The following is a 12,862-nucleotide window of genomic DNA, read 5'->3' as shown; positions in this document are numbered from 1 at the left end:
CTATTCTAAATGAAGGGGGTTTTACAAAGACTAAGGTCACAGTTGGCTTTATACGTTATTTAAAAAGATCATAAACTCTGTATCATGATAGAACTCCATCTTATATAATCCCCTATTAAAATATTTTTCCCCAACCATCTAGTCAAATGCTTGAAACCACACCATGAAATGGATATTCTCATTGATTAGAACAATGCTAAAGAAGAATATTGTTGTTTATAAATTTGTAGCTTGAAAGTTCGGTATTAATGCCTAAGCAAGAGTATAGTTACTAGACCATCTAGGCCATCATGAAATGACCACAAAAGCTTAGGAAGCCAGGCAATGATCTGGCATCACTTTCAGAGGGAATATGATTGCAGAAGGTGTGATTACCCAGGGACACGTGACCACACAGGAGTGTCACAGAAAGAAAGTAAAAAATAAAATTATCTGGGAACTACAATGTACCAAGTATAGTCTAAGGCTGCCTTACCACACTAATTTTCCAAAAATAAATGATCTTTTTTTAGAATATTCCCATTGGATGTAAATCCAATGATAGGGAAACAAACAAACTTTATTTATCTTTAATTGCTTTGTTCTTTTCCAATAAGGGTTCTATGAAATCTATCCAAAACATCACTGCTTATTAGCATTAATAGTCTTGCAGTGCTAAAATTATTAATGAATCTCCATCATCTTTGAAAATCGTTTCCAATTTCTGGACTGGGGACACCTGAGGGGCAGCAAAATCATAAAAAGCAGTTGACATGCTCCACTTGTCCTCATGCACAACCGTCTAACAAATAATTTGCGTAAGATGTTTTTAAACATGATCTTATGGATTTCAGTTCATGCCCTAATAGTTAGTACAATAAAAATTTCCTTCAAAGTGCTGTTGAATTTAGAGTAAATTGTTGTCTCTAAAACAACGACAGAGTAAAACGTAAGTACTGTCATGCAGAGGATCTAGTAGCTTTAGGTTGAAACGTTTTCAGTATTCAAAAAGTATAAAACCACTGCTCTTCAGCTTGAATACAGGCTAGAGTATAATAACAGGAAAGCATTATGTCTAGCAAGGCACTGTAAAAGGTTAGATTTAGATATTTACAAACATTTATTGCTACAAAATTCAGTTGGAGACTGACTCTCACTGTTATAGAGGAAATATTATTAAGATCATGGAGCTAAGATTTGCTGCTGGACTTAGAAATTGGAAAAATAAACCCTTAAAAATAAACCCATATTAAACCTTGAATTTTAACTGTTGAAGTTAACAGTTATCAAGAGAACTATAGAGTAAAGGTAGGAGGAAAGAGAGACATCAAAAAAATTTAAAACAGAATCAATGTGCATAGTGATTTCAATAAATTGGCTAATAAAGTTTGTAGTTACTAATCACTAGAAATGTTATATGTGGGCTATCAGTGGGATATAGGTTATTTAATTAACAAATAAAATGTAAGAACTACTTCATAGATCACAGTAACCAAACCAACAAGAAAGACCTGGGATTTTTAAAACCACGTGCTAGTTATAACTAAAACATGACTTTCATTAACAAGGTTTAAAGTTTGTTCTATTTAATGGATAAACTTTTAAGATGTTTAGAGCAAGCTACAGCAATTGATCTGTGAAAGCCTATATGCACCTATACGATGCTTTTTAGTTTTTTTTTTCCTTTCGAAGTCTCACATTGCCATCCGTCACCACCTCCTGTTATTTTTTTTCACCAAAAAATCACTCCTTTTTCCTATCCATCCCTTTTCATTCCCACTACCACCACTGTAATTCTGTGCTTCTATATTGTGTCAGTCTGGCAGAGTTTATTTACTTGTCTATTTCTGCCCTACTCCTTTCATAGTCATCTTGCACATAAATGTTTTATTTATTCTGTTTGATTAAAAGCTTTCTAAAGACAGAAGCCAGCACATAGCACATAAAAGATATTTGGAAGTTTTGACTGCATATGTAGGATGACAGATGGATGAATGGACAGATGGAGAGAATTTGAGATCCTCATCGAAGATATATTTCAACTACCAGAAAAGACTGTATTGTAACTATCAGCAGGGTCGCCAAAAGTGTGACATTCAATCAAGAATTTTCAGCAATTGGTTTTGCGGGAAGCAGACAGAGATCAATTTCTGCTTAAGAAAATGGGAGAAAGCACATTTGGACAAAGGAAGAAGAACAGCTATGCAGGTTCCACGAGTCATTGACCAAATCAAGTAGGAGCCCGGTATTGCCTTTCAGAGTCTCTGCAATCAGGATAAAATGTCTGGGTCTCTAAGCCCCATCAGTCAGGGGACATGGGTTGCCAGGTGGGGTTTAACCAGGAGACACTCTGCAGCTGAGACAAATTCTGTAGGAGCTGAAAAAAGAAGGTAGTCAGCTGACAGAATCCCACATAGCTGGGCAGCAAGTCCTATTTTGAAGGAGTATTTGAGAGGTGCAGTTTCAAGTCCTCCACATTAATCAACCCGTTTTCTTTATTGTGGTAAAATAGACACAATAAATATACCCTCTAAACAATTTTTAAGTTGACAAGTACAGTATTTTAACTATGGGCACAATGTTGTACAGCAGATATCTAGAACTTTTTCATCTTGCATGGCTGAAAGTCTATTACCCATTGATAAAACTGCCCGTTTCCCCTTCCTCTACCCTGACAACCATAATTCAATTTTCTGTTTCTGTAAGTTTATTTAATTTAGTTATCTTATATATGTGTTTGTGATTGACTTATTTCACTTAGCATAATGTCCTCAAGGTCGATCCATGTTGTTGTGCCAGGATTTCTTTCTCTCTCTCTCTCTCTCTCTTTTTATTTATTTATTTATTTTTTTGAGATGGAGTCTCGCTCTGTTGCCCAGGTTGGAGTACAGTGGCGTGATCTTGGCTCACTGCAACCTCCGCCTCCCAGGTTCAAGCAATTCTCCCTGCCTCAGCCTCCTGAGTAGCTGGGAATACAGGCACCTGTCACCACACCCAGCTAATTTTTGTATTTTTTAGTAGAGACGGGGTTTTGCCATGTTGGCCAGGCTGGTCTTGAACCCCTGACCTCAGGTGATCTACCCACCGCACCTTCCCAAAGTGCTGGGATTTCCTTCTCTTTTAATACTGAATAATATTTGATTATATATGTACCACATTTTGTTTATCTATTCCTCCATCCATGATCATTTGGGTTGCTTCCACATCTTGGCTATTGTGAATATTGCTGCAGTGAAGATGGATGCGCAAATATCTCTTCAAGATTCAATTTTTAATTCTTTTGGATAAATACCCAGAAGTAAGATTCCTGGATCATATAGTAGTAGTGCTCCTATTTTCAAACTTTTGAAGAAACATAATGTGGCTGCACAATTTTACAATCCTAACAACAATGTGTAATGATTTCTATTACTCCACATCCTCACCAAAACTTGTTATTTTGTTTTTTGGATAGTGGCCATCCTCACAGGTATGACACGATATCTCATTGAGACAATGTTTTGCATTTTCTTGATCACTAATGATGTTGCACACTTTTTCATGTGATTTTTGCCTATTTGTATAACTTCTTTGGAAAAATGTCTGTTCAAGTCCTTTGCCCACTATTTTAATCTAAAACAAGATTTATTGCATTTTATGTAGTTTGAAGTAAAGGAAACTGGCACAATTTTTAATGCGATTTAAAATAAAGGGGGGTGGCAGCAAATGCCCAAAGTTCTAGTCTTCTTGGGTCCCTGGGAAAGAAGGGTGTAGGAATGAACTCACCCACTCTCCGTGGGGAATGAATTTGTCTCTTAAATGCAGGGAATGTTTCCATGGCCTCAGGATACAAAAACACAGAGGTCAGGGAAAAGGATCACTGCTGAAAATGAAGCTATATACATTCATCTAACTCAATCTGAGGGTAGAAAAGGTGGTAAATCTTGGGGGCAGCAGTTGTTCCAAGAGTCAGGAAATACAGGACACTCCTGGGAGATTTGCACCTAAAAGGAAGTGTCAGTGAGAACCAAAAAAAAGGAAAAGCAAAGGGGGAAATATTTCTTAAACCATGCTCTTCAAGAAAATGCTGTAAATATGTCATTTAATATTTTCATTTCATAGCATTGGACACACAGCTCGACATATTGAAACATTGATTCCTTGGAGGAAAATAAATGGAAAAAAGAAAACAAAAAGAATTACATTTTTGTGTTGAAGAATCTCGGGCCCCAGGCGTGAGGCCTAAGTGTCCCAGTGTCCTGGCCTGCAGGAGGTGCTGAGGTCAGCCGGGTCCTCTGGGGAGGCAGGCTATGCCCATAACCCATAACCATAAGGCCGTATGGCAAAAATTGTGTTGGGTGTCCTTGGCCTTGCCAGCTCAGACTCTCTCAGTCATGGGTCACCTGGGGGTCCTGCCTGTAGGAGAGCTGGTTGACTGACTGGTTGAACATGGGCTGGGTGAGGTCCTAGTCCACAGGAATGGTGACTTGCTGGATCTGGTAGAGCTTGTGTCCATCTGTGACCTGGTTGAACTGCCGCTGTCCTTACTGGACCTCTGTCTATGTAATCTGTTGGGCATTGCTGGAAGCATCTATATCTGTTCCTGCACGACTTGAGTACCTGATACAGGCTGGACTAAGAGAATATATTCTAGCTGGCCCAACTTCAGCTGCACTGGGATCTGCTGGATCTCTCCTGTTTTAGTAATAATCTGTTGCATAACTTGCATAGTCTGTCCAGTGTCACTCTAGGACTTTTAGGCTTGACCCTGTGGGTGGGCCTGGACAATCTGCACCTGCCTACCTTCTCCAACCTGCACTGTCAGGGGCATGATCTGGCCCTGCTGAGGCTGCGTGATGATCTACCCAAGCTGGATGGTGGTCATAGAGCTGGTGGTCTCCTGGCCTTGCTGCTGTCCCTAGACTTGGACTGTGGAGGGCTGCTAAGCCAGTGTGAAGTAGTCCTAGATGGGCTTGGCAGGAGTTATAGACTGGCACACCTCCTCCTGATGCTTTGGAGAGTTCAGTTCATCTGTCAAAACAACAACGAGAAAGTCTAACTGATCGAATTTTGTAATTTCCATGGTGACATCATTTCCCTATAGAGTCCAGTGCTTTTTAGCCTCTGTGTGAATCTAGGCTCAAAGAGTCAACTCTGTGATAAAAATCTGGGCTGCCTTGGCAAAGAGCACAGGAGCTTCTCTACTGATCATCTTTACATCATTCAGTTTCATAATCTTCTTAATACCAGCCATGGAAGTTCCTGCACTAGTAAATCTTTCACTGTTAAATTCTGGATTTCTTCCAGGATGTGAAGCCCAAAAGGACTGTAGGCTTTACTGGGCATTACTGCTGCTAATGCCACAAAATCCACATTCTGTGGACATTTTGAAAAATGCCTCCATACAGGAGTCCAGGGAAGAGCAGGAACCCTCCCCGCACTCCTGCTAAACAGGGCAATGCAGAGGGCCCAGGCAGGGTAGAGAGGGAAGAAGCATGCATTATGGAGAACAGAGGGTGTGAAGTGGGGGCTCAAACAAGATGGCAGCCATGGCATTTGCACATGGCCCTTTTTTTTCCTTCCCCCTTCCTTGGCACCTGGACTCCCAGTATGGTGCAATGTGCAGAACCTTTGACCATTTTTTAGTCATGCTTTTTAATATTGTTGAGTTGTAGGCATTCTTTATATATTCTTTATATTAACTTCTTATCTGGTAAGTGGTTTGTACATACATTATCCCATTTTGTAGGCTGCCTGTTTAGTATGTTAATTATTTCCTGTGCTGGACAGAAGTTTTTAAGTTTGATGTAGTCCCATTTCTCTATTTTTGATTTTGTTACATGTGTTTTGGGTGTCATATCCGACAAATCATTGCCCATTCCAATTTCATGAAGCCTTTCCTTAATGTTTTCTTCTAGGAGTTTTACCATTTCAGGTCTAACATTTATGTCATTAATCCTTTCTGAGTTGATTTTTGTATATGGTGTAATACAAAGGTGCCTCTTCATCCTTTTTTGCGTGGATATTAAGTTTTCCTAGAATCATTTGTTGAAGAGACTATCTTTATGCCATTGTGTAGTTTTGGCACCCTTGTCAAAAATCAATTGGCCAAGTTCATGAAGGTTTATTTCTGAACATTCTATTCTGTTTCAGTAGTCAATAAGTCTGTCTTTATACCAGTACCATACTGTTTTGATTACCACAGATTTTGTAATATGCTTTGAAATTAGGAAGTGTGAGGCCTTCAGCTTTATTCTTTCTCAAGATCAGCTTGACTATTCAGGATCCTTTGAGATTCCATATAAATTTTAGACTTTTTTTATTTCTTAAAAAAAATCAACGATATTTCAATAGGAATTGGATTTAATCTGTAAAATGCTTCAGGTTATATGGATATTTTAACAATATCAATCCAACCCATGAACACAGGATGTCATTCCATTTATTTGTGTCTTCTCTAATTTCTTTTGTCAGTGTTTTGTAGTTTTCATTGTACACATCTTTTACCACCTCCATTAAGTTTATTCTAAAGTATTTTATTATTTTTGATGCTATGTAAATAGGAATATTTTCTTATTTTTTAAAAGATTTTTCATTTTTACTGTATAGAAACCCAATTGAGGAAAAATGGTGGCATAGAAGTAAGTTGTCTTTACTACCTCCTCACCTCGCAGAAAACCAAGAACAGACATGCAGCACTGAGATTATCATCAGCAATATCCCAGTAGTCAAATATGGGAATAAGACAATTCCCAGGGCCACAGAGATGCGAAAAACTCCAAGTAGACAGTAAAAGAATCAAACTTCCATACGTGCAATGCTCCTCCCGCCAATCTCACCAGCACCAAGTGTGCAAAAAATTTCCCCTGACTCACAGTTTCTACACAGGAAAAAGTCAAATTGAGGTATACAACTAGGTTCTCCATTATATCGGGTTACCGGATAAGAGACTTGCTCATGACTCAATCCACAGGAAGCATTAGGAGTACCTAAAGAGAAAAATATCCCCGAGGACAGCCAGAGATAAAGGGAGAAGGTAGAACTACCATCCTCAGCACTGGAAACTCTGCTCTGTAATTCAGCCATAGGAGATGCCAAATCAGAGTGACTGTTCAGTAGCACCACACTGTAGGATATTTATTACACAGGTCCTCGGGGAATAAACTCTTAGCCAGCTGTGTTAGGCCATTCTTGCATTGCCATAAAGAAATACCTGAGACTGGATAATTTAGGGAAAAAAGAGGTTTAATTGGCTCATGGTTCTGCAGGCTTTATAGGAAGCATGGTGCTGGCATCTGCTCAGTTTCTGGAGAGGCCACAGGAAGCTGACAATGATAGCAGAAGGCAAAGAGGGAGCAGGCACATCACATGGTGAAAGCAGGAGCAAGAGAGTAGTGGGGGAGGTGCCACAATCTTTTAAATGACCAACTCGCACAAGTACTCACCATCACGAAAACAGTACCAAGCCATTAGGGATCTGCCCCCATGATCCAAACACCTCCCACCAGGCTCCACCTCCAGCAGTGGGGATTAAAATTCACCATGAGCCTGGAGTGGGGACAAATATTCAAATCATATCACCAGACTTCTCCTACTACTGGGTTAACCCCTTTGGAACCTCTCCTGTTCAGAATAGCAAACACTATGATTATGTGCTAGAACTGAGGCAAAACTGGGCTTAAAGCACTATCTAGTGGCAAAAAGGAGCCAGAAACCTGGTGGTAAAAAAGAGAAAGAAAATCAACAGGAAAATGGTGAAGAATATCTAAGCAAACATATTCAGTAAATAACAAAACAAACCAGACAGGGAAGACTGGAATAAATAACTAATCCTTCAATGCAAAGACATAGTTGTAAATCCACAAGAAACAATGATATCAAGGAACCATGGTCTCCCCAACTGAAAAAAGCAGGAAACCACTGACTGACCCTAACAAGACTGTGATATGTAAACTCTCTGACCAAGAATTCAAAATAGCAGTTTTAAGAAAACTCAGTGATCTCTAAGATAACACAAAAGAGCAATTCAGAAATTTATCAGATAAATTTAACAAAGAGGTAGAAATAGCAATAATAAAATTCAACAGAAATCTTGGAACACCACAAATATGTACACCTAATATGTACTTACAAAAATTTAAAATAAAAAATGTTTAGAAAAGAAATCTTGGAACAGAGAAATATATTTGCTGAACTAAAAAATTTATTACAGGCTCTCAACAGCAGCATAAATCAAGCAGAGGAAAAAATTAGCTCAAAGGCTATTTATAAATACACAGAAAAGAAACATCAAAAAAGTATTCCATGCCAATGGATTGGAAGAATTAATATTATTAAAATAACAATACAGCCCAAAGACATTTAGAAATTCAGTGCAAACCCTATCAAAATACCAATGACATTCTTGACAGAAATAGAGAAAAACAATCCTATAACTCATATTGGAACCACAAAAGACCCTCAATAGCCAAAGCAATTATGAGCAAAAAGAACAAAGCTGGAGGCATCACACTACCTGACTTCAAATATAATTCAAAGTTATAGTAATGATGTAAGTATGGTACTGGCATAAAAATAGATACATAGACCAATAGAACAGAATAAAGAACCCACATATAAAATCATATATTTACAACCAACTCTTTCTTGACAAAGGAGCCAAGAACATATAATGGGGAAAGGACAACCTCTTCAATAAATGGTGCTGAGAAAATGGGATATCCATATGCAAAAGAAAAAAAATAGGCCCCTATTTCTCCACATGTCCAAAAAGCAAACCAAAATTGATTAAAGACTTAAATCTAAGATCTGAAACTACGAAACTATTCAAAGAGAACATTGCAGATGCTCCAGGATATTGGTCCGGGCAAAGACTTTTTAATATAAGACCTCAAAAGCACGTGCAACCAAAGCAAAAATACACAAATGAGACTACATCAAGCTATAAAGCTTCTGTGAAGCAAAGAAAATAATGAAAAAAGTGAAGATACAACCCACAGAATGGGAGACAACATTTGCAAACTATCCATCTGGCAAGGGATTATTAATCAGAATATATAAGGAGTTCAAACAACTCAATAGCAAAAAGAAACCTTAATAAACCAATTAAAAAATTGACAAAAGATATAAGCAGTTCTCAAAAGAAGAAATACAAATGGTCAACAGGTATATAAAAAAAATGCTTAACATCACTAATCATCAGAGAAATGCAAATCGAAACCACAATGAGATATCATCCCACTCCAGTTAAAATGGCTTTTATCCAAAATACAGGGAATAAAAGATGCTAGCAAGGATGTGGAGGAAGGGGAACACTCATAGACTGTTGGTGGGAATGTAGATTAGTACAGTCATTATGGAAAACCGTATAGAGGCTCCTCATAAAACTAAAATTAGAATTACAATATGCTCCAGAAATTCTACTACTGAATATATATCCAAAAGAAAGAAAATCAACATATTGAAGATATACCTGCCCTCTCATGTTTATTGCAGCAGCATTCACAATAGCCAAAACATAGAATCAACCTAAGTGTCCATCAATAGTTGAATAAAAAAGAAAACGTGTTATACATACACAATGAAATACTATTCCTCCATAAAAAATAATGAAATCATGTCATTTGCAACAACCTGCATGGAATTGGAGACAATTACGTTGAGTGTAATAAGCCAAACACAGAAAGACAAATATCACATGTTCTCACTCATACATGGGAGCTAAAGAAATGGGTCTCATGAAGATGGAAAATAGGTTAGTGGTTGCCAAAGGCCATGAAGGGTGCTGAGGTGGGGGGAGATAAAGAGAGGTTGATATATGGGTACAGACATAGAATTTGATGGAAGAAATAAACCTAGTGTTTTACAGATCAGTAGGGTCACTATAGTTTCCAATAATCCATTGTTTATTTCAAAGTAGCTTGAATATAATAATTCAAACTTTTCTAGTATAAATAAAAGACAAGTATTTACGTTGATGAATATTCCAATTACACTGATTTAATCTTTCAAATTATATGAATACATTAAGTTCTCACATGTATCCTCCAAAAAGTTCCCAACTAATAAATTTGAGTGTTGAGGTTTTATCCTGAAACTTTACTGAATTTGTTTATTAGTTCTAACAAGTTTCCTTATATATTCGTGTGTGAAATCTTTAGGGTTTTGTACATATAAGATCATGTCATTTTCAAACAAAAATAATTGTACTTCCTTCTTTCAAATTTGGTTGACTTTTGTTTGTTTTCTAGCCTAATTTCTCCTGTTAGGACTTCCAGTACTATGTTGAGTAGAAACGATGAGAGTGATAATCATTGCCTAATCTTGCAGTAAAACTTTTGGTTTTTTCATTGTTGAGTGTGATGTTAGTTGCGGGCTTTTTATATATGATCATTATTACGTTGAGATAGTTTCCTTCTATTCTCAATTTGTTGAGTATTTTTATTAAGAAAGGGTGTTGAATGTTGTCAAATTCTTTTTCTGCACTAATTGAGATGAACATGTAATTCTTGTCCTTCATTCTATTAACATGAAGTATTATATTTGTTGATTTTCATATGTTAAAACATTCTTGCATTCCAGGGATAAATCCCACTTGGTCATCATATACAATCTTTTAAGTATGTTGTGGAGGTTAGTTTGCTAGTATTTCATTGAGGATTTTTGCTTTTGTGTTAATCAGAAATGTTGTCCTGTAGTTTATTTTTCCTGTATATCTGGCTTTGGTACTAGGGTAACTCTGGTCCCATAAAATGTGTTAAGAAGTGTTTCCTTTTCAATTTTTTGAAGAGTTTTAGAAGAATTGTCATTAAATATTTTTTAACTATTTGGTGGAATTCTCCACTATGGCCAACTATCCCTGGGCTTTCCCTAGTTGGGAGATTTTTGATTCCTGATTCAACCTCCTTAATAGTTATAGATCTATTCATATTTTCTATGCTTTATAGTTCATTCATGGTAATTTGTATGTTCCTAGACATTTGTTCATTTCTTATAATCATCCAATTTATTTGCATAATTGTTAATAATATTTTATAATTGTTTTTCTGTTGCATTAGTTCTATTGTCTCTTCTTTCATTTCTGATTTTAATTATTTGAGTCTTCTCTCTTTTTTCTTACTCTAGCTAAAGTTTTGTCCACTTCTTTATCTTTACAAAAAAGCAACTCTTGGTTTATTGTTTTTTTCTATTATTTTTCTATTCTTGTATTTTATTTATTTTTGTTCTAATACTTATTACTTTCTTCCTTCTGCTATCTTTGAGTTTATGTCATTTTTCTTTTTCTAGTTCCTCGATTTGTAAAGGTATATTGTTGATTTGAGACCTTTCTTTTTTTATAATGTAGGCATTTATCACTATAAACCTTCCTCTGAGTACTTCTTTTGCTGTATCCCATAAGTTTTGGTATGCTGTGTTTTTTTTTTCATTTGGGTCAAGATATTTCTAATTCTCTTTGTGATTTCTTCCTTGACCCATTGGTTTTTCAAGTGTATGTTGTTTAATTTCCACATATTTGTGAATTTTTCAGTTTTTCTACATGTGTTGAGTTCTAGTTATATTCAATTGTGGTCAGAAAAGATACTCAGTATAATTTTAAACTTCTTAAATGTATTAAGATTTCTTCTTTGGCCTAATGTGTGATTTATTCTAGACAATCTTCCATGTGTGCCTGAGAACAAAATGAACGGATTGTTCTGTATATGTCTCCTAGCTTCAATTGTGTTCTATACTGTTGTTCAAGTCCTCTCTTTCCTTATTTATCTTCTGTCTGGTTGTTCTATTCATTGTTGAAAATGAGGTTTTGAAATCTCCTAATATTATTGTGTTACTGCCAATTTCTGCCTTCAATTCTTTCAATTTTTGCTTCATATATTTGGGAGCTTTGATGTAAAGTGAATATATTTTACAAATGTTATGCCTTCCTGGTGAATTGACCATTAATCATTATATAATACCCTTCTTCGTCATTTTTGATTTAAAGTCTGTTTTATCTGATGTAAGTAAGGCCACTCCAGTTCTCATTTAGTTACAATTTGCATGGATTATCTTTTTCCATAATTTCGCTTTCAGCCTATTTGTGTCTTTACAGCTAAGTTGAGTCTGTGTAAGGACTCAACCTTACAAGATGTAGTTGCATCTTTTAAAAAGTACATTCAACCTTCCTATGTCTTTTGATTACAGGGTTTAATTGATTTATGTTTAAAAAGTACTGATAGGGAAGTCTTACTGTTAATATTTTTGTAATTGTTGACTATTTGTTTTGTAGCTAACATGTCCCTCTTGCTCTGTTGCTGCCTTTCTTTGTGTGTGTGTGTGTGTGTCTGTGTGTGTGTGTGTTTTTCTGTATTGACATGCCTGGATTCTTTTCTCATTTCTTTTGTGTATCTTCTACAGGTATAGTTTTTGTGGTGACCATTGGACTTACCTAAACTATCTTATTGTTATAACAATCTATTTTAAGCTGATAACAACCTAACATCAACTGCATGCAAAAATTTTATTATTTTATGTCTCCCCGGCCCCACTTTATGTTATTGATTTTACAAACTATATCTTTATATGTTGTGTATCAATTAACGTAGTTTGATAATTATAACTATTTTTATGCTTTTAATTCTATACCAGAATTAAGAGAGCTTTAAGCACCTCTGTTACAGCATTACAGTATTCTTTATTTGTCTATACATTTACCATTGTAAACCAAAAATAAAATTCTAAGGTCACCAAACCATCTGATGGATATCTCCTCTTGGCCAAGGGCATTCCAAAGTAAAACTGAAAAGAACTAGTTCAGGCCATGATGGGAAGGAGGAGCCGGACATGCCTCATTTTACCCACTTCCCTCTTGGAATTTCTGATAGAATGACTCTTTATGTCTGATAAGAAGTATTTACTAATTTACTAT

At 36.3% G+C, this 12,862-nt stretch overlaps 1 pseudogene; it reads right to left on the bottom strand.

Annotated features, from left to right (window-relative positions):
- Positions 1 to 4,346: 4,346 nt before the first annotated feature.
- LOC129475932 (nuclear transcription factor Y subunit gamma-like) lies at positions 4,347 to 5,344 on the bottom strand (annotated as a pseudogene).
- Positions 5,345 to 12,862: the final 7,518 nt, after the last annotated feature.

This window comes from Symphalangus syndactylus, chromosome X, assembly GCF_028878055.3.
Source record: "Symphalangus syndactylus isolate Jambi chromosome X, NHGRI_mSymSyn1-v2.1_pri, whole genome shotgun sequence".
NCBI classification, from domain to species: domain Eukaryota; kingdom Metazoa; phylum Chordata; class Mammalia; order Primates; family Hylobatidae; genus Symphalangus; species Symphalangus syndactylus.
Note: the sequence above shows the minus strand (reverse complement) of the source record. Positions and strands in the feature narration are given on the sequence as shown.